Genomic DNA, 22,813 nt, shown 5'->3' with positions numbered 1-22,813 from the left:
GAGACAGTGGGATGGGCTAGTCCTGGGAAGGGTCAGGTTTAGAGACCCTCCTTCCCTGCAAAGCCACCCTAGCCTGGGGGACACATTAGCAGCATGGGCCGAAGGAAGTCAAATGAAGCTACCAGCAGGACAGGGCTTCTCAGCCTCAGCACTGTTGACATTTTGGACGAGATAGTTCTTTATTGTGGGGCTGGGCTGTGCATTGTAGGTTGGTGAGCAGCATCCCTGGCCTCCGCTCACTAGAGGTTAGTAGCCCCACAGCCCCTCCCAGTTAATGCGACCAGCAAAATCACCCGTGGTTGAGAACACTGTGGTATGGTTGGGTTCCAGGCACGTGGCCAGGGTTAAGAAGATCCATCCTCCATCCTGTTTTTATTTAGCAGTTACCATGTGGCAGGCATTCTTTGCATTCTTTATCTCATTTAAGCCACATACAACCCTAAGATGAAGGAACTCTAATGCTCCCATTTTCTGGATAAGAAAACTGAAGTTTACAAAAGTAACTTGTCCAAGGTCACATAGCGTGGGGCTCACACATGTGTCAGGTGCTCCTAGGTCCTCACCCTGTTGCCGAATGTAATGGAGCCATAATATGGAAGTCTGAGAGAAAAGCTGAGATGCATGACAACAGCTGACATGTTGTGTAAGGGGGGCTGCCTGTTGAGCTCTAGGGCTGGGGTGGAGGAATCTAATTACAAACCCTGTGGAGATAGTTAAGGGCTTACATGAACTTGAATACCAGGTAGATGATTCAGATAGAGATGTAGCTACTGCAAATGCCATGCAGGTTGGGGGTTGGTTGCAGGTAAACTTTTATCTGTGCCCAGCTGTTTTCCTCACCTGTTCATGACACTGGATCCCCTGAGATATGACTTCTGATGTGAGCCTAAATGTGCTTTTCCCACTTCAAATACCACTTATTAAATTGGGGTCTCTTACCCCAACCTCCATTCCTTCCTTAGGGACCAGCCCTTCTCCGGCCTGTATCTTAGCTTATTCCACTGACACCTGCTGCCGTGGGTTGGGGGCATGCCTGAGCTATGACATGTACATTGAAACGACTAGACAACTTGAGGATGCTGGTCACCTCTGGTACAGTAAAGACCCTGGAACATGACAATTGAAGCTGGTGTGGTCTCCAGTGCATGTGAAACACTTGTAGTTTATAGGAACTGATGATTCTGAATTGAATGCCAATCCTTGGGAAGGTTTGTCCATTAATAATTGCATTTTTAAAAGGAAAGGTCAGAGTTTCTGATATTGTGGTTTCCTCAATATCAAGGGTACCAGGTGGAGGTGAGAAAGATGCTACTTGAAATCCAAGTGTGCCTCTTCAATGGGCCTTTTAAGGATGTTTCCTCATTAGTGGGGCAGGACAGATTTTGGAGTGCATGATTATTTTGTAGTCTGGCTAATACCTAGAACCAAATGGGCTTTAATTTGAAAAATGATATTAGCAAATACAGTTAACTTGAATTATATGAATTTCTCCTCTGTTCACACCCAGTTAATTAGCACTTAAACACATGTGCAATGTGAAGACTGGGAATACCTTTGCAAAAAGGAAAATTCCAACTGAGTTGCAAAGCCTGCTTGGGCCCTGCAACTGTTTGGGGGCTCCTACTGCTTATGGATCTGATAGACACTGATGTCCCACAGAGCCTCCTCAGTGTGACATTTTGCTCAGCACAGTTACTATGCAGGTTTTAGCATTTCTGCAAGACTGTGAAATCATTTCTGTGATTCCCCTGTGTTCTCAATCCCTTTTGCTCTTCTGTGGTGGTCTTGCCCTTTCTCAAGAATATTATCGTTGGTACTTGTTGGTTCAAAGCGGGTGTCATTTGAAGGAACATCATAAAATAGCAAGACTGCTCTCTGGAAATTTTTTGCTCTTGCTCATTCTGTTTTTATCCTTAACTTATATCATTTTAAATACTAGAAAAATATATGTGTATGGAAGATGAATTAGAAAATACAAATAATCAACAAAGAAAAAAGAGGATTGTAATCTCACAACCCAGATATAGCCACTATTAACATTGTGGTTATGTCCTTGTGTTTTTGTTTCACTTTTAACAAAAGGAGGGGTTAAAAGAAATTGTCAGAACACATGTGGCATTTTTTTTAGTAGAATTTTAAAAAATGCTTTAAAAAACCTTTTTATTTCTTGGAAAATAGGTCCTGATCACTGCCAATGATGTACACAGTTTTGGAAATATGCTAAGAAATGCCATCTTTGTCTCCTTGCTGATAAAGGGTATATCTATAAGAGAAGAGTGTGTGTGTGTGTGTGTGTGTGTGTATGTGTGTATGTGTGTATGTAAATGAACTGTCTGTGGCTCCTGAAAAAGAAATGCTGTTGCTGGATTTGGTGACTCACTGCCAAGCTCTGCTGCAGGCAGGGAGCAGATTCTGAGTTATTCAAGCCAAACATTTGGCCCTCACGGTTTATTGGCTACTGTGACAGACTTCTCCTCACACCTCACCTCCTCATTGGCATGTGGACATATCAGGCATTTTGTTCATTTTGCTTCCCAATCTCCTCCTATTTATTTCAATTACTCCTTAGCATTTCTCAAATTTATACTAGCACCACCCCAACTCTCTAATACACAACGTGAGAAATACCCAGACACTTTGTTCCTGAGGTTGCTGCAGGAATCCACTATCTACCTCTAAGACCTTGTCTGTTCATGTGTGAGCCTCCTTAGGGATCCTAAGCTGTCATGAGGGAGCAGCTTCTCTAAGGGAGGGAGCACCACTCACCTTCATTCATTTGCAGTCACTCAGAATAACCCTGTTTCCTTTCCATGCCCAATATGAGATCCGGGTGTATGACTGAACTCAAGGTTCGTCACACCCCGAAGGGGACTGGCTCGGGGAGATGAGAGAGAGGAACTGTGCTGCTTCAGTGGAGAATTCCTTTTAGTCTACTGGGTAAAAGAGAATTTTGTACAGACTGTCATGACCAGTAAGCTATCGCTGAGAAGATGCATCCTAAGATCATAGTTTTAAAAAGTTAAAAAAAGAAGTGTTTAGCTCCAGTTGGCAAAAAACTAGACACAGGAAAAGATAGTGTAGCCTGCCTTAAAGGATCACAACGTATGGAGGAGACTGGATGGGTAAGGGCTTTATATGAAGAACTTGCCTTCCAGCTCCATGGTGTTTCCCTCCTTCTGCTTTCAGTGTTTTTGGTATGCTGTTTGAAATGTTTGGAAAAGATCCTAAGTGAAAATGAGGCTAACGGTAATTACTTTCTGAGTTTCAAGCGCTGTTGTAAGCACTGATCACATAGTCACTAATTTAAAACCTACAACAACCCCAGGGGAGGATCCATCACCACTGTTTTACAGACTTGAAAACGTAGTACAAACTTTAAGAAACCTACCCAAGGTCACACAGCTGGCAAGCTGCAGAGCCAGGATTCAGGCCAGGAAACCACACTCTGTGCTCTGCCTCCTCTTGCAGTGACAGTAGCCATAACCATAGGACTCTGAGTTTCAGTTAGAGCTCTGCTAATAATTTGCTGTGTTATCTCTTTGGGCCTCAGTTTCATCATTTAGCTAAACAATTATACAATCCTATAGATATATTTGTGCTATTCCCCTCCCCACGCCTCCAAATCTTGAATATATCTAGAGAGAGAAATGCCATTTGCCTTAAAGGAAATTGAGATTGAATTTTGCATCTAGTTCCTTCTTCTTTTGGTCTTGATTCCATTTTCTCTGCAGGAGAGAATTGCTGTACTGCAGTCAAGTCTCTGTTATAAGCAGAGACAGTTTCCTTGGAGCAGCTGATCTCATTGGGCCAGTCCTACTTAGTAATAAAGAGGGGTTTGTTATAGCTTTCCCATAAAAAGATTTAAGAGGGGGCAATTCAAAGAAATGGAAACATTCTTAATTAGCAAGCACATCATCTCAAGTTTCCAAGATTTTTTAATCCGTAGAGTGGAGACATATTTAAAAGGAGAGACAATGTGTTTTGAAGGACTAAGCACCAAATTGACTGAGGGAAATCCCTTTAACCTACTTATTTGCCACATGTTCCCAACAAGTCATTTGGCCATTTAGGCTTCTGTCTCCTTGGTGAGGTTGCTGTGGTAAGTCCTGAAGAATCACCTGTAAAACTTGCTGCAAATGTTGACTTCTGATGATCTTGTTCAACCTTGGGAGGTGAGGTTTCTCCGCATCTCATGTGTTTGTATGTCTCCTGGAAGCCTTGCAGCCCTGACCCTACTGATAGAGCCCAACTGTTTGTTGTCTTTTACCTGTTCATGACACCCACTTTCCTTATCCTGTCTGATGATAGGCTCAACGGAGACTGAGGTTTTTAGCAAACATGGAGCATGGGACAATGGTGGTGACTTTGTGCTGACTCATCATCATCAATAAAGTAACTTATTTCGTGAGGAACTATGCATGTATTTCCTGACACCTAGTTCTGTTCTAGAGGTTATCATAAACTTGCGACCAACTTTCTAATTTTTTATCTCTCCGGAAAAATTCATCCCTTTCCTCTTTATCCCATGCATAGGTAAATATTACCCGTAGTCATATTCTAGCTCTTAGAAAAAAAAATAAAGTCTAAATTTTCTCTCCCATTCTTTTACAGTGTCTTTGTTTTCTGACTTTTGCTCCCTGCATTCCACAATTCACTCTTATCTTTGCTTCTGACCTTTATTGGTGCTGCCTCAAGACTCACCTTCCATTAAGTGAGATTATTTGTTCTATAATTAACTGAATATTAAAAAGACGATGGGCCTAGGAGAAGAGCAAAACTTTGCCCTGACATTGGAGAAGCTGAGCACAAACGTGGTGCTCAGGAGGAGGGGCAGGGGTTGATGCCAGAAGGGAAGATTGGAATCGGATTGCAAAAAGTCCCCTATGTCACATTGAGGAGTTTCAATTTTAAGTTTCAAACAACAAGGAATTCATAGAACATTCTCACACACACACACACACGCCTGTATTCACACACACACATATATGTGTTCACATGAGATCAGATCTCTTGTTTAATGAGGTTCAGTTTGGAGTTCAACAAAAATGGTAAGCACCAATTTTGTGTCAGGGTCTATGGTAGGTGCTTGGGATACAAAGATGGGTAAAACATGTTCTTACTTTCAAGGAGGAGATGGAACTACAACATGACAAATAATACTATAGCAGGAATTCAGATTAATTGCTCAGTCTTTATGCTAACAGAAGTTTTTAGGCAGAAGAAGTACAATGTTTAAAAGTTAAATAAAAATAGCTCTGCTGGCTGGGTACAGTGGCTCACACCTGTAACCTCAGCATTTTGGGAGGCCAAGGTGGGAAGATCACTTGAGCTCAGGAATTGAGACGAGCCTGGGCAACATAGTGAGACCCCATCTTTATATTATTAAAACGATAATTTTAAAAAAAGTTCTGTTGTCAATGTGGAGGGTAAACTAGACATTAGAAACAGGGAAAGTGTTTACTGTAAATTTCTATTTGGTGTTCATTGTCTTCGTTATAATAATGATTCTTGTCAACTTTTGTCCTTTTTACGTGTGAAATCACTTTGGGGACTCTTACCTAATGTATTTCTTTATAAAATTTAGTAGCCAGCACCCATTTGGACAGATAAAACGCAATGATGGTACCAAGAGAACAAGTCTGTTGAAGTCTAGATTTACTTTACATACCAAGAGTTCTTGCCTGTTTCCAAATGTTTTGGGTGGAGGTAGGTTCTTTGGAAATTGTCCAGCTAAGGCTTCTTATGAATAAAAAATGTTGCTCTCATTAAAATTTTTCAGGCCCAAGTTACCTTTTCCCAATAATTCACTTGTGATTTATAATTGGAGACATAACAATATCAAATTACCCAAGTGGGGAGGGGGAGGGAGGAAAAGAAAACAAAGCTCTGTTATAAGAATCAGTTGGTTGTCAGAATATTGCTGACTTCATAAACTAAACCACTCAGGCTTTCTCCCAGGCAGCAGTTGATGTATTTATAGCCTTGTAATTTGGTTACCTATCACTTAGCTTGTAAGTGAGTCACCCATGAAAGACACGCATAGAGACCAAACATGCTAATTACAAAGGTAGAGTGCAGGTGGGAGGGCCCTGTTAGGACCCCTGTTTAACAGCAGTGGCAAACTGTTGGGAAATGATCTTTTATCATGAAATGACATGAAGACTCAAATGGCAGTGCATTCGAGTCTGGCTTTAAAGAGCTATTCGGTTTGGCTTCTGTCAAGCGGGGCTCCCTGTCTTGTCATCACTGCCTTCCAGTTTGATGTACTGTGTTTGTTTCACAGAGGGGTAATGGGTGGGCAGCAGGGAGGGAGAACCGTGGGAAGGATGGTAAGGGAGGCTCAGGGCAGGGAATAGCTGAGCTATTTGAGCGGAAGAATTTGTGCTAACTTACTTTTTACTTCAGAAGTGACATTCTGACAGGGCTGTCAGAAATTACATTTATTTATTTTTAAATCTCCACATTATTTTTTTCCTGAAATTATTTCCCATTCTAGACTCTATCTGGTGAAATCTTGTTCATCTCTCAAAACTCATTTCAAAAACGACTTCCTCCGTGGGAACTCAAAGGCCTTAAATTTTCTTGCACTAGTATCCTAGCATATTAAATTTAAATGGAAGGTGCTACATTTAGGTGTAAGAAAAAATTCAAGTTATCAGCCAACACATTGTCCGTATCAAACAAAGGTATATTTAAGGTTATTTCATCAATTATTTCCAAGGCTTTCTTTGGTGACTAAAATTGTGGCTTCACCTAGCATTAAGAAGAATAAATCAGGCTGGACACAGTGGCTCACGCCTATAATCCCAGCACTTTGGGAAGCCGAGGCTGGTGGATCACCTGAGTTCAGGAGTTCAAGACCAGCCTGGCCAACATGATAAAACTGCTTCTCTGCTAAAAATATAAAAACCAGCCAGGTGTGGTGGCGTGCATCTGTAATTCCAACTACTCGGGAGGCTGAGTCAGGAGAATCGCTTGAACCTGGGAGGCAAAGGTTACAGTGAGCCAAGATTGCACTACTGCACTCCAGCCTGGGTGACAGAGCGAGACTTCATCCCCCTGCCGCCTCCCCCAAAAAAAACCCCAAGAAGAATAAATCAGTTACTTTCAGGACCAATGGCATTATTTCCTTCTCCTATGCTGGTCCTTATATATATGGAAAAAAAAAGATGATGGGGAATTTTTTTTTCTCTCTTTTTTTTTTCCTGCATGTTCTGCACATGTAGGGGAATTTTTTTTTTTTTAAAGCAAAGTTATGTATTAAAAAACCAGCTAGACCTGGAAAATTAATTCACTCTGCTCTGAATTTGGATGCACTGTTTTATCTCTCGACTTAACTCTCTGAGTGGTCCATTTCATCTGTGGAAATCTAGTTTCAAGATGTTTTGGCAGCAAAGAAACTCAAAGCCAGATTAATTACTAAATTGCAAACAGGAAGACATGGTATTAAAAGCAAGCTTCACACAAAACAATGTTTTCGTGCTATTTAAAAGATATACTCCAAGTCTTCTTTTGGAGGTTGGATGGTTTAATAGGTCCTAACACGTACAGAGGGAAAACTACCCGTCAGTACTTGGATATTCTTGTGAAGCTAGAGTCATATCTGGGCACAGGAAGGATGAAGTCTCTGTGGCCAGTGCTGAGCGTGGTTGCTGGCAGGTTTTGGTAACAGTGATTCAGAGGCTGCCGTTGATCACTGGGAGAGATCTAAAATTACTGCCAATGCCTGACTTCAGGGCTCTTGGATTGGAAAGACTCAGGTGCATCCAAAAAAATCACCCCACGGTGCCCTCCTCCACCCACGTTCCTTCATCGCACAAACGATGACTTCATTCGAGACTTAGGCTGAAATTGAGATGTCATTTCTTCATTCATTAATTCATTCAAGAGGTAGTTGTTGAATGTATATTATATTCTGGATACTGTGTGAGGTGGAAAGAAGGAAAGATCTATTTCCACCAAGCTCCTCTCCTATCCAGGCTAGTGTGGCATGAATTATTCTTGGTGAGCATATAAGGGGTCCCAAAGATTAATGGCAGCCTTTTCTGAAATACTCATGTATCACTTGAAAATGATGTTTTAAAAATTTAAGTAATTAATAAACAAGGTTTCAAACATCACGTAGTGTGGAAGGGCTTATATTGAAAAGAATCATTATTCTGTCCTACGCCTCCCTTCTCAGAAATCTTCACATTTAACCATTTCTTCTTTTAATTCTTTTGGTGGTAATGCCCATAACTCTAAAAACATGCTTACTGTGATTCTTGGTTCATCCATTATAGACACTGCTATGGTGGATGAGAATTTTGCTCATTCTCCCCCCTCCATCTCTCTTCTCTTTTATAATATAATATCTCTGTTTTTAGTTCTTCTAAAGTTAACTTTTGTAACTCAGAATAATATACGTAAACCTCTCTTTTTTGTTCAATTACTTATTAACATAATCTCTTGACCATGCACTTTGTAGGATGAGGATATTCATATTCCTATCCTTTCTGCCACTTTTTAATGCCTCCTCACCTTCTGTTTTTTCTCAGCTGTAATTTTGCCTTCACTGTATCAAGGTGATAGTATTTACACTTAGTCTGTAACATAATTATTTTCAAAAGTCATATAAAATGATCCATTGTAGAATTTTCTGAGGACTTACATCAAGCTCAGTGGATTATCATTTCTGGAAAGAGCAACTCTGAAAATTGGAACAATATTCTGGCCTTTCCTCTACAGATTGTGGTTCCTCACAAGGTTATTAATGATATTCTGAGCTCAAACCTAGAAGTCCTTTTATTACCTTGCATTAGAAATATGTCTGGTTTAGAGTTTTGAGTTAAAGTTGCTTGATGATCTTTCCTATCTTCTCACCCAATCTTCTTAGACTTCATTTTCCTCCTAATATTCCACACTTCAGGCCACCCTTGGTGGAGAGGAGTGTTGCCAACTTCTTTTATTATCTTCTGCCTCCGTTATAGTGATAACACTGTGCCATATTCCCCAGAGGCACCCTTTCCTTATTCATCTTGTCCAAACACAACTTTTTTAATTTGCTTATTTTAAAAAAATTATCCAAATACTTGTTTTTGATTTGTGAGTTTAGATTCGCAGGGTACATGCACAGGTTTATTACAAGGGTATATTGTGTGATGCCTGGTTTGGGCTTCTAATGATCATTTTGCCCAAGTAGTGACCATAGTACCTGATAGGTAGTGTTTCAACTCCTTTTCCCCCCCTCTCCCCTTTTGACTTCCCAGTGTCTCTTGTGTCTGTTGTTGTGTCTGAGTGGACCCAATGCTTATCTCCCACTTATAAATGAGAGCATGTGGTATTTGATTTTCTGTTTATATGTTAATTCACTTAAAATAATGGCCTCCAGCTGCATTCATGTTGCTGCAAAAAATCATGATTTCATTCTTTTTATGGCTGTGTAGTAGTCGATGGTGTGTATGTACCCCATTTTCTTTATCCAGTCCACTATCAATGGGCACCTGGGTTAATTCCGTGTCTTTGCTATTGTGAATAATGCTGTAATGAACATATGAGTGCAGGTGTCTTTTTGGTAGAATGATTTATTTTCCTTTGGGTACATACCCAGTAATGGGATTGCTGGGTTGAATGGTAATTCTATTTTTAGTTTTTGAGGAATCTCCAAATGCTTTCTGCAGTGGCTAAACAAATTTGCATTCCCACTAACAGTATTTAAGTGTTTCCTTTTCTCTACAATCTTGCCAATATCAGTTTTTTTAAAACAAATTTCAATAGGTTTTTGGGGAACAGGTGGTGTTTGGTTACATGGTAAATTCTTAAGTGGTGATTTCTGAGGTTTTGGTGTACCCATCACCTGAGCAATGTATACTGTACCCACTGTGCAGTCTTTTATCCCTCTGCCTCCTCCCATACTTCCTCCTGAGTCCCCAAAGTCCACTGCATCATTCTTATGCCTTTGCATCCTCATAGCTTAGCTCTCACTTGTGAGAACATAAAATATTTGGTTTTCCTTTCCTGAGTTACTTCACTTATAATAATAATGGTCTCCAACTCCATCCAGGTTGTTGTGAATGCCATTATTTTGTTTCTTTTATGGCTGAGTAGTATTCCATGATTCCATTGTGTGTGCGTGTGTGTGTGTGTGTGTGTGTGTGTGTGTGTTTATGACATTTTCTTCATCCACTCATTGATTGATGAGCATTTAGGTTGGTTCCATATTTTTGCAATTGCAAATTATGCTACAAGTATCTTTTTTATATAATGACTTCTTCTCCTCTGGGTAGACACCCAGTAGTGGGCTTGCTGGATCAAATGGTGAATCTACCTTTCATTCTTTAAGCAATCTCCATACTGTTTTCCATAGTGGTTGTACTAGTTTATATTCCCATCAGCAGTGTAAAAGTGTTCCCTTTTAACCACCCCCACACCAACATGTATTTTTTTTTATATTTAAACTATTGCCATTCTTGCAGAATTAAACTGATATCTCATTGTTGTTTTGATTTGCATTTCCCTGATTATAAGCGATGCTGAGCATTTTTTCATGTTTGTTGGCCATTTGTATACCTTCTTTTGAGAATGTCTGTTCATGTCCTTAGCTCACTTTTTGATGGGATGATTTTTTTCTTGCTGACTTTTATGAGTTTCTTGTAGATTTTGGATATTTGTCCTTTGTCAGATGCATAGTTTATGAAGATTTTCTCTCACTCTGTGGGTTGTCTATTTTTTTTTTTAATATTATTGTTATTTTATTTTTCCACAAGTTATTGGGGTACAAGTGGCATTTGGTTACATAAGTTCTTTAGTGGTGATTTGTGAGATTTTGGTGCACCCATCACCCAAGCAATATACTTTGCACCATATTTACAGTCTTTTATCCCTTGCCCCCCTCCCACTCTTCCTCCAAAGTCCCCAAAGTCCATTGTGTCATTCTTATGCCTTTCTGTCCTCATAGCTTAGCACCCACATATCGGTAAGAACATACAATATTTGGTTTTCCATTTCTGAGTTACTTCACTTAGAATAATAGTCTCCAGTCTCAACCAGGTCACTGAAAATGCTATTAATTCATTCCTTTTTATGATGTAGTGTTCTATCATATATATATATACCACCGTTTCTTTATCCACTCGTTGATTGATAGGCATTTGGGTTGGTTCCATGATTTTGCAATTGCAAATTGTGCTGCTATAAACATGCGTATACAAGTATCTTTTTTGAATAATGAGTTCTTTTCCTCCCGGTAGTGGGATTGCTGGATCAAATGGTAGTTCTACTTTTAGTTCTCTAAGGAATCCCCACACCATTTTCCATAGTAGCTATACTAGTTTACATTCCCACCAGCACTGCAGAAATGTTCCCTGATCACTGCATCTATGCTAACATCTACTGTTTGTTGATTTTTTTGATTATTGCCATTCTTGCAGGAGTAAAGTGGTATCACATTGTGGGTTTGATTTGCATTTCCCTGATCATTAGTGATGTTGAGCATTTTTTCATATTTTTTTGGCCATTTATATATCTGCTTTGAGAATGGTCTATTCATGTCCTTAGCCCACTTTTTGATGAAATTCTTTCTTTTTTCTTATTGATTTGTTTGAGTTTGTTGTAGATTCTGGAGATTGGTCCTTTGTCAGATGTATAGATTGTGAAAATTTTTTCGCACTCTGTGGGTTGTCTGTTTGCTCTGGTACCTGTTTCTTTTGCTGTGCAAAGCTCTTTAGTTTAATTAGGTCCCACCTATTTACCTTTGTTTTATTGCATTTGCTTTTGGATTCTTGGTCATGAAATTCTTGCCTAAGCTAGTGTCTAGAAGCGTTTTTACAATGTTATCTTCTAGAATTTTAATAGTTTCATGTCTTAGGTTTAAGCCCTTAATCCATCTTGAGTTGATTTTTGTCTAAGATGAGAGATGAGGATCCAGTTTCATTCTCCTACATGTGGTAACCAATTATCTCAGCACCATTTGTTGAAAATGGTGTCCTTTTCCTACTTTATGTTTTTGTTTGCTTTGTCGAAGGTCAGTTGGCTGTAAGTATTTGGGGTTTATTTCTGGGTTCTGTATTTTATTTCAGGTCTATGTGCCTATTTTTATACCAGTACCATGCTGTTTTGGTGACTATGGCCTTGTAATACAGGTTGAAATTAGGTAGTGTGATGCCTCCAGATTTATTCTTTTTGCTTAGTCTTACTTTGGCTATGTGGGCTCTTTTTTGGTTCCATATGAATTTTAGAATTGTTTTTTCTAATTCTGTGAAGAATGATGATGGTATTTTGATGGGGATCATGTTGAATTTGTAGATTGCTTTTGACAGTTTGGTCATTTTCACAATATTGATTCTACCCATACATAAGCATGGGATGTGTCCATTTGTTTCTGTCATCTGTGATTTCTTTCAGCAGTGTTTTGTAGTTTTCCTTGTAGAGGTCCTTCAACTCCTTGGTTAGGTATATTCTTAAGTATTTTTTTCTTTTTTTTGCAGCTATTATAAAAGTGGTTAAGTTCTTAATTCGAGTCTCTGCTTGTTCGCTGTTTGTGTATAGAAGAGCTATTGATTTGTATATATTAATCTTGTATCCAGAAATTTTGCTGAATTCTTTTTTTTTTTTTTTTTTTTTTATTGCATTTTAGGTTTTGGGGTACATGTGAAAAACATGCAAGGTTGTTGCTTAGGTGCATACGTGGCAGTGTGATTTGCTGCCTTCCTCCCCTTCACCCATATCTGGCATTTCTCCCCATGCTATCCCTCCCCAATTCCCCACCCCCCCGCTGTCCCCCCCACTCCCCCACAACAGACCCCCATGTATAGTGCTCCCCTCCCTGTGTCCATGTGTTCTAATTGTTCAACACCCGCCTATGAGTGAGAACATGTGGTGTTTGATTTTGTGTTCTTGTGTCAGTTTGCTGAGAATGATGGTTTCCAGGTTCATCCATGTCCCTACAAAGGACGCGAACTCCTCGTTTTTAATGGCTGCATAATATTCCATGGTGTATATGTGCCACATTTTTCCTGTCCAGTCTATCATCGATGGGCATTTGGGTTGGTTCCAGGTCTTTGCTATTGTAAACTGTGCTGCTATGAACATTCGTGTGCATGTGTCCTTATAGTAGAACGATTTATAATCCTTTGGATATATGCCCAGTAATGGGATTGCTGGGTCAAATGGAATTTCTATTTCTAGGTCCTTGAGGAATCGCCACACTGTTTTCCACAATGGTTGAACTAATTTACACTCCCACCAACAGTGTAAAAGTGTTCCTATTTCTCCACATCCTCTCCAGCATCTGTTGTCTCCAGATTTTTTAATGATTGCCATTCTAACTGGTGTGAGATGGTATCTCAATGTAGTTTTGATTTGCATTTCTCTAATGGCCAGTGATGATGAGCATTTTTTAATATGCTTGTTGGCCTCATGTATGTCTTCTTTTGTAAAGTATCTGTTCATGTCCTTCGCCCACTTTTGAATGGGCTTGTTTGTTTTTTTCTTGTAAATCTTTTTTAGCTCGTTGCTGAATTCTTTTATCAGTTCTTGGAGCTTTCTGAAGGAGTCTGTAGGGTTTTCAAGGTAAATGATCATATCATCAACATACAGTGACAGTTTAACTTCCTCTTTGCCTATTTGGCCTAAATTTCTTTCTCTTATCTGATTGTGCTGGTTGGGACTTCCAGTACTATGTTGAAGAGGAGTGGTGAGAGTGGACATCCTTGTCTTGTTCTTGTTCTCAGAGTGAATGCTTTCAACTTTTCCCCATTCAGTATTATGTTGGCTGTGGGTTTGTCATAGATGGCTTTTATTACATTAAGGTATGCCCCTTGTATGCTGATTTTGCTGAGAGTTTTAATCATAAAGAGATATTGGATTTTATTGAATGCTTTTTCTGCATCTATTGAGATGATCATGTGATTTTTGTTTTTAATTCTGTTTATGTGGTGTATCCCATTTATTGGCTTGCATATGTAAACCATTCCTGCATCCCTATGTGAAACCTACTTGATCATGGTGGATTATCTTTTTGATATGTCATTGGATTTGCTTAGATAATATTTTGTTAAGGATTTTAGCATCTATGTTCATCAAGGATATCAGTCTGTTTTCTTTTTTTGGTATGTCCTTTCCTGGTTTTGATATTAGGGTGATGCTGGCTTCATAGAATAAATTAGGGAGGGTTCCTTCTTTCTCTATCTTGTGGAGTAGTGTCAAAAGGATTGGTACCATTTCTTCTTTGAATGTCTGGTAGAATTCTGCTGTGAATATTTCTGATCCTGGACTTTTTTGTGTTGGTAATTTTTAAATTACCATTTCAATCTCGCTGCTTGTTACTGGTCTGTTCAGGGTATCTAATTCTTCTTAATTTAAGCTAGGAGGGTTCTATTTTTGCAGGAATTTATCCATCTCTTCTAGGTTTTCTAGTTTACATGAGTAAAGGTGTTCATAGCAGCCTTGAATGATCTCCTTTATTTCGGTGGTGTCCGTTGTGATATCTCCTGTTTCATTTCTTAGTGAGGTTATTTGGATTTTCTTTCTTCTTTTCTTGGCTAATCTTGCTAACAATTTTATTTAACTTTTCAAAGAACCAGCTTTTTGTTTAATTTATCTTCTGGTGTTTTCATGTCATTTGGTTCTGCTCCGATCTTGATTATTTCCTTTCTTCTGCTGGGTTTGGGTTTGATTTGCTCTTGTTTCTCTAGTTCCTCGGGGTGTAACCTTGGTATGTGCTCTTTCAGTCTTTTTAATGTAGGTGTTTAGGGCTATGAACTTTCCTCTTAACATTGCCTTTGCTGTATCCCAGAGGTTTTGGTAGGTTGTGTCATTACTGTCATTCAGTTCAAAGAGCTTTTAATTTCCATCTTGATTTTGTTTTTGATCCAATGCTCATTCAGCAGCTATTTAATTTCCATGTATTTGCATGGTTTTGAAGGTTCCTTTTGGAGTTGATTTCCAGTTTTATTCCACTGTGATCTGAGAGAGTGCTTGATATAATTTGAATTTTCTTAAATTTACTGAGGCTCATTTTATGGCCTATCATATAGTCTATCTTGGAGAAATTTCCATGTACTGTTGAATAGAATGTATATTCTGCAGTTGTTGGATGAAATGTTCTGTATATATCTGTTAAGTCCATTTTTTCCAAGGCCTAGTTTAAATCCATTGTTTCTTTGTTGACTTTCTGTCTTGATAACCTGTCTAGTGCTGGCAGTGGAGTATTGAAGTTCCCCATTATTACTGTGTTGCCGTCTATCTCATTTTCTAGGTCTATTAGTAATAGTTTTATAAATTTGGGAGCTCCAGTGTTAGGTGCATATATGTTTAGGATTGTGACATTTTCCTGTGGGACAAGGCCTTTTAGCATTACATAATGTTCCTCTTTGTCTCTTTTAACTGCTGTTGCTTTAAAGTTTGTTTTGTCTGATTTAAGGATAGCTACCCCTGCTCACTTTTGGTGTCCATTTGCATGAAATGCCTTTTTCCACCCCTTTACTTTTTAAATTTATATTTATATGAGTCCTTATGTGTTGAGTGAGTCTCCTGAGGCAGCAGATAGTTGGCTGGTGAATTTTTATCCATTCTGTGATTCTGCATCTTTTAAGTGGAGCATTTAAGCCATTGCATTTAATGTTAGTATTGAAATGTGAGGTATCATTGCATTCATCATGCTCTTTGTTGCCTGTGTAGTTTTTTTTGTTTTGTTTTTGCTTTTTAACTTGTATTTTTGTTTTATAGGTCCTGTGATTTATGCTTCAAAGAGGTTCTGTTTTGTTGTGTTTTCAGATTTAGAGCTACTTTTAGTAGTTCTTGTAGTGGTGGCTTGGTAATGGTGAATTCTCTCAGCATTCGTTCGTCTGAAAACTACTGTATCTTTCTTTCATATGATGAAAGATATGATGCTTCGTATTGCTGGATACAAAATCCTTGGTGATGGTGATTGTTTGATGCTTCATTTCACTGGCTATAAAATCCTTGGCTGGTAATTGTTTTGTTTAAGGAGGCTGAAGATAGGGCCCCAATCCCTTCTAGCTTGTAGGGTTTCTGCTGAGAAATCTGCTGTTAATCTGATAGGTTTTTCTTTATAGGCTACTGGTGGTTCTGTCTCACAGCTCTTAAGATTCTTTCCTTTGTCTTAACTTTGAATAACATGATGACAATGTGCCTAGGTGATGATCTTTTTGCAACTAATTTCCCAGGTGTTCTTTGTGCTTCTTGTATTTGGATGTCTGGGTCTCTAGCAAGGCTGGGGAAGTTTTCCTCGGTTATTCCCCCAGGTATGTTTTCCAAGCATTTAGAATTCTCTTCTTCCTCAGGGACACCGATTATTCTTAGGTTTGGTCGTTTAACATAGTCTCAGACTTCTTGGAGGCTTTGTTCATATTTTGTTATTGTTTTTTCTTTGTCTTTGTTGGGTTGGGTTAATTTGAAGAACTTGTCTTTGAGCTATGAATTTCTTTCTTCTCCTTGTTAAATTCTATTGCTGAGACTTTCTAGAGCATTTCACATTTCTAAAAGTATGTCCAAAGTTTCCTGAATTTTTTATTGTTTTTTTTTAAGCTACCTATTTCCACAAATATTTCTTCCTTCATCTCTTGTATCATTTTTTGGATTTCCTTGCATTGGGCTTTGCCTTTCTCTAGCACCTCCCTGATTAGCTTAATAACTAAACTGAATTCTTTTTTGGTAGATTGGGGATTTCTTCTTGGTTTGGATCCATTGCTGGTGAACTAGTTTGATTTTGGGGGGTGTTGAAGAGCCTTGTTTTGTTATATAACCAAGGTTGGTTTTCTGGATTCTTCTCATTTGGGTTGGCTCCGTCAGAGGAAAGGTCTAGGGCTGAAGGCTGTTGTTCAGATTTTTTTGTCCCATGGGATGTTCGCTTGATGTAGTATTCTCCCCCTTTTCCTATGGATGTGGCTTCCTGTGAGCCAAACTGAAGTGGTTGTTGTCTCTCTTCTGGGTCTGGCCACCCAATGAGTCTACCCAGCTCCAAGCTGGTACTGGGGGTTGTAGAGGTGGTGGGCGGGGCCCTAGAACTCTCAGGATTATATGCCCTTTGGCTTTTGCTCCTAGGGTGGGTAGGGAAGGACCATCAGGTGGGGGCAGGGCTAGGCATATCTGAGCTCAGACTTTCCTTGGGTGGGTCTTGCTGCAGCTGCTATGGGGAATGGAGGTGAGATTCCCAGGTCATTGGAGTTATGAACCTAAAAGGATTATCGATGCCTCCTCTGAGTCATGCAGGTTGTCAGGGAAGTGGGGAAAAGCTGGCAGTTGCAGACTTTCCCCAGCTCCCACTCAAACTGAAGGACCAGTCTCACTCCCACTATGCCCCCACTCGCAATGGACCCCAAAAGCCCCTTTTGGGGCTTGAAAGCTTGCCCCAGGGGCTTGAAAAGGGGCTTGAAAGCTTGCCCCAGGCTACCTGCTGCCCAGCTATGAAAGAAAAGTATTTGGTTCTTTCCCCACCTGTGGAGTCTGCACACTGGATGCGTGCCCTCCCCTTAGTTCTGGCCAGGAAGCTTCTTGCCCTGTTCAAATTGTTACAAAGTTCAGCTAGAGATTTCCTTCTCCCTGTGGAGTTTTACCCCCTGCTTCTCTGGCCACCCTCTTGATGAATGCCTGTGTTGCCAGCAGGAATGGTCTCCTTGGGGACCCAGTGAGCTCCCAGGGCCTTTCTACTGCTTCCTGTACCCCTATATTTTGCTCGGCTCTCCAAATTGACTCAGCTCCAGGTAAAGTCAGAAACTTCTCCTGCAAACAGACCTTCAGTTTTTCCAGTGGGGGTGTGTGTTCAGAAGAGGAGGCTCTCCCTTTCCCACTTCTGCAGTTGGGGCACTCACAGTATTTGGGGTGTCTCCTGGGTCCTGCAGGAGCAGTCCACTTCATTCAGAGGGTGTGTGAGTCCTCTCAGGATTGCTGGTTTGTTCTTACAGTCAATTGGAAGCTAAAATTCACAGTGTGATCCTTCTCACCTTACTCTGTTCAGAGCTGCAATCTAGTCCTGCCTCCCATCCATCATGATGATCAATATCTGATTATCTATTTATTCTGCTGATTATTTCTTTTGCTGTGCAGGAGCTTTTTAGTTTAATTAAGTTCCATCTATTTATCTTTGTTTTTGTTGCATTTGCTTTTGGTTCTCGGTCGTGAAATCTTTGCCTAAGCCAATGTCTAGAAGGGTTTTTCTGATGTTGTCTTTTAGAATTTTTGTGGCTTCAAGTCTTACATTTAAGTCTTTGATCTATCTTGAGTTGATTTTTGTATAAGGTGAGAGATGAGGATCTAGTTTCATTCTTCTTTCATTCATTAAAAAGTAATGGCAAAAACCACAATTACGTTTGCACCAACCTAATACATGTGGCTTGTCAATTATCCCAGCATCATTTGTTGAATAGGGTGTTCTTTCCCTACTTTATGTTTTTGTTTGCTTTGTTAAAGATCAGTTGGCAGTAAGTATTTGGGGTTATTTCTGGGTTCTCTATTCTGTTCCATTGATTTATGTGCCTATTTTTGTATCATTACCATGCTGTTTTGGTGACTGTAGCCGTATAGTATAGTTTGAAGTTGGCTAATGTGATGCCTGCAGATTTGTTATTTTTCTTAGTCTTGCATTGGCTCTGCAGGTTCATTTTTGGTTCCATATAAATTTTAGGATTGTTTTTCTAGTTCTGTGAAGAATGAGGATGGTATAATATTTTGATGGGAATTGCATTGAATTTGTAGATTGCTTTTGGCAGTGTGGTCATTTTCACAATATTGATTCTACCCATCCATGAGCATAAGATGTGTTTCCATTTGTTTGCAACATCTGTGATTTCCTTCAGCAGTGTTTTGTAATTTTTCTTGTAGAAGTCTTTAGACTCCTTGGTTAGGTGTATTCCTAAGTATTTTATCTTATTTTGTTTTATTGTAGCTATTGTAAAAGTGGTTGAATTCTTGATCTGATTCTCAGCTTGGTCATTGTTGGTGTATAGCAGTGCTATGGATTTGTGTACATTAATTTTTTGTGTGTCCTGAAAGTTTTGTCAATTCATTTATCAGATCTAGGAGCTTTTTGGATACGTTTTTAAGGTTTTCTAGGTATATGACTATATCATCAGTGAACAATGACAGTTTGACTTCCTCTTTATCAGTTTGGATGCCCTTTATTTCTTTCTCTTGTCTGATTGCTCTGGCTAGGACTTCCAGTACTATGTTGAATAGAAGTGGTGCAAGTGGGAAACTTGTCTTGTTCTAGTTCTCAGGGGGAATGCTTTCAATTTTTCCCTTTTCAGTATAATGTTGGTTTGTTATAGATGGCTTTTATTACATTAAGTTGTATCCCTTCTATGACAATTTTGCTGAGGGTTTATCTGTATCTATTCGTATGATGATGTGATTTCTGTTTTTAATTCTATTTGTATGTGTAACACATTTATTGACTTGTGTATGTTAAACCATCCCTGAATTCCTAGTATGAAATCCACTTGATCATGGTGGATTATCATTTTGATATGCTGTTAGATTCAGCTAGCTAGTATTTTTTTGAGGATTTTTGTGTCTATGTTCATCAGGAATATTGATCAGTAGTTTTCTTTTTTTGTTATGTCCTTTACTGCTTTTGGTATTAGGATGATACTGGCTTCATAGAATGGTTTATATTCTTTCTTTATCTATTGGAATAGTTTCAATATCATTGGTACCAATTCATCTTTGAATGTCTGATAGAATTCAGCTGTGTATCCATCAGGTTCTGGACTTTTTTTTTTTATTGGTGATTTTTTTGTTACCATTTCAATCTTGCTGCTTGTTATTGATCTGTTCATAGTTTATTTTTCTTCCTGGTTTAATCTAGGAGGGTTGTATATTTCCAGGAATTTATCTGTCTCTCCTAGGTTTTATAGTTTGTGCACATAAACGTGATTATGGTAGCCTTGAATGATCTTTTGAGTTTCTGTGGTTTCAGTTGTAATATCTCCCATTTCGTTTCTAATTGAGCTTATTTTGATCTTCTCTCTTCTTTTCTTAGTTAATCTCACTACTAGTCTCTTAATTTCATTTATCTTTTCAAAGAACCAGCTTTTTGTTTAATTTATCTTTTGTATTTTTTTGTTTCAATTTCATTAATTCTTGTCTGATCTTGGTTATTTTGTTTCTTCTGTTGGGTTTGGGTTTGGTTTGTTCTTGTTTCTCTAGTTCCTTGGGATATGACCTTAGATTGTCTATTTGTGTTCTTTCAGACTTTTTGATGTAGGCATTTAATGCTATGAACTTTCCTCTTAGCACTGCTTTTGCTGTATTCCAGAGGTTATGATAGGTTGTGCCACTGTTATCATTCAGTTCAAAGCATTTTTAAATTTCTCCCTTGATTTCATCATTGACCCAACTATCATTCGGGAGCAGATTATTTAATTTTCATGTATTTGCATGGTCTTGAGGCATCCTTTCGGAGTTGATTTCCAATTTTATTTGACTGTGGTTTGAGAGAGTACTTGATATAATTTTGATTTTCTGAAATTTGTTAAGACATGTTTTGTGGCCTATCATGTGGTCTATCTTGGAGAATATTCCATGTGCTGATGAATAGAATGTCTATCTTGCAGTTGTTGGGTAGAACTTTCTGTCATGCATGTTGCTTACATAAAAAGACCACCAGGTAGGCTTTGTATTTGCAACAAGGCTATTTATTTCATGCTTGGGTGCAAGCAGGCCAAGTCGGAGAAAGGAGTTAGGCCAAGGGGGTAGGAGAGAGGATTGGTTATATAGGTTGGGGCAAATGGTCAGCTAAAGGTGGTAATCTATCTTGGGGAGGGGGAGGGTGTCACAGGATGCATGATCACAAGGGTAGGGGTTATTTATTACAAACAGGCATGATCATAAGCGTGGGGAGTATCAGTTGCAGTCACAGGGGAGGGTGTGGTAGATTACATAGTTCCAGGGGTGGGGGTCTTGAGAAACCCAATGTCTGGGGGGAACTTTTTGCAAGGCTGAATGGGAACAATGGATGCAGGTTGCAGCAATTAGTTGAGGCAGGAACAAGTCGTTTTACTTCTTTCTGTGGCCACCTGGTTACTTGTAGTTACTTCAGATTTCCTGGCTCCTGGGGACCATCCAGAGGTTTATGTGTGGGTTACCAAGACTAAAATGGCCAGGTTTGGATTTGGAGGCCTAACACTTTCTATAAATATTTGATAAGTTCATTTGTTTTAGGGTGTAGTTTAAGTCTGTTGTTTCTTTGTTAACTTTCTGTTTTGATGACCTGTCTGGTGCTGTCAGTTGAGTATTAAAGTCCCCCACTATTATTGTATTGCCATCTATCTCATTTCTTAGGTCTAAGAGTAATTGTTTTAGAAATTTGGGAGCTGCAGTGTTAGGTGCATATATATTTAGGATTGTGATATTTTCTTGTTGGACTAGTTCTTTTATCATTGTATAATATCCCTCTTTGTCTTTTTTAACTGTTGTTGCTTTAAGATCTGTTTTGTTTGCTATACGAATAGCTACCCCTGCTTGTTTTTGGTGTCCATTTGCATGGAATATCTTTTCCCACCCCTTTACCTTAAGTTTATGAGTCCTTATGTGTTAGGTGAGTCTCTTGAAGACAGCTGATACCTGGTTGGTGAATTCTTATCCATTCTGCCATTCTATGTGTTTTAAATGAAGCATTTAGGCCATTTACATTCAATGTTAGTATTGAGATGTGAGATACTATTCTATTCATTGTGCTAGTTATTGCCTAAATATCTTTATTTTTTCATTGTATTATTGTTTGATAGGCCCTGTGAGATTTATGCTTTAAGATTTTATTTTGGTATGTTTTGAGGTTTTGTTTAGCAGCTCTTACAGTAATAGCTTGGTAGTGGCGAATTCTCTCTGCATTTGTCTGTCTGAAAAAGACTGTCTTTCCTTAGTTTATGAAGCTTAGTTTCACTAGATACAAAATTCTTGGCTGATAATTGTTTTGTTTAATGAGGCTAAAGATAGGATCCTGATCCCTTCTATTTTGTAGGGTTTCTGTTGAGAAATCTGCTGTTAATCTGATAGGTTTTCTTTTGTAGGTTACCTGGTGCTTTTGCCTTACAGCTCTTAAGATTCTTTCCTTCATCTTGACTTTAGATAACCTGATGACTATGCACCTAAGTGATGACCTTTTTGCAATGAATTTCCTGGGTATTCTTTGAGGTTCTTGTATTTGGATGTTTAGCCTCTAGCAAGGCCAGGAAGTTTTCCTTGATTATTCCCTCAAATAAATTTTCCAAACTTTTAGATTTCTCTTCTTCCTTGGGAACACCAATTATTCTTAGGTTCAGTTGTTTAACATAATCTCACACTTCTTGTTCATGTTTTCAAAATTCTTTTTTCCTTGTCTTTGTCAGATTGGGTTATTTCAAAAGCCTTGTTTTCAAGCTCTGAAGTACTTTGTTCTATTGTTGAAACTTTCCAATGTACTTTGCATTTCTCTAAGTGTGTCTTTCATTTCCAGAAGTTGTGATATTTTTAATTATGCTATCTATTTTTTTTTGGAGATTTTTTTCTTTCAGATCCTCTATTATTTTTTAAGTTTCTTTTTTTTTTTTATTTTATTTATTTTTTATTTTATTTATTTTTTATTTTTTTATTGCTTAAGTTTCTTTAAGTTGGTTTTCACCTCTCTCTGGTGCCTCATTGAATAGCTTAATAAACAACCTTCTGAATTCTTTATCTGGTAATTCAGAGATTTCTTCTTGGTTTGGATTCATTGTTGGTGAGCTAGGTTAATCTTTTGGGGATGTTAAAGAAACTTGCTTTGTCATATTACCAGACTTATTTTTCTGGTTCCTTCTTATTTGGGTAGAGTATGTCAGAGGAAAGATCTGGGGCTCAA

Source organism: Aotus nancymaae, unplaced genomic scaffold (assembly GCF_030222135.1).
Source record: "Aotus nancymaae isolate 86718 unplaced genomic scaffold, 86718_ANA_hifiasm-v0.15.2.pri h1tg000033l, whole genome shotgun sequence".
NCBI classification, from domain to species: domain Eukaryota; kingdom Metazoa; phylum Chordata; class Mammalia; order Primates; family Aotidae; genus Aotus; species Aotus nancymaae.
Note: the sequence above shows the minus strand (reverse complement) of the source record.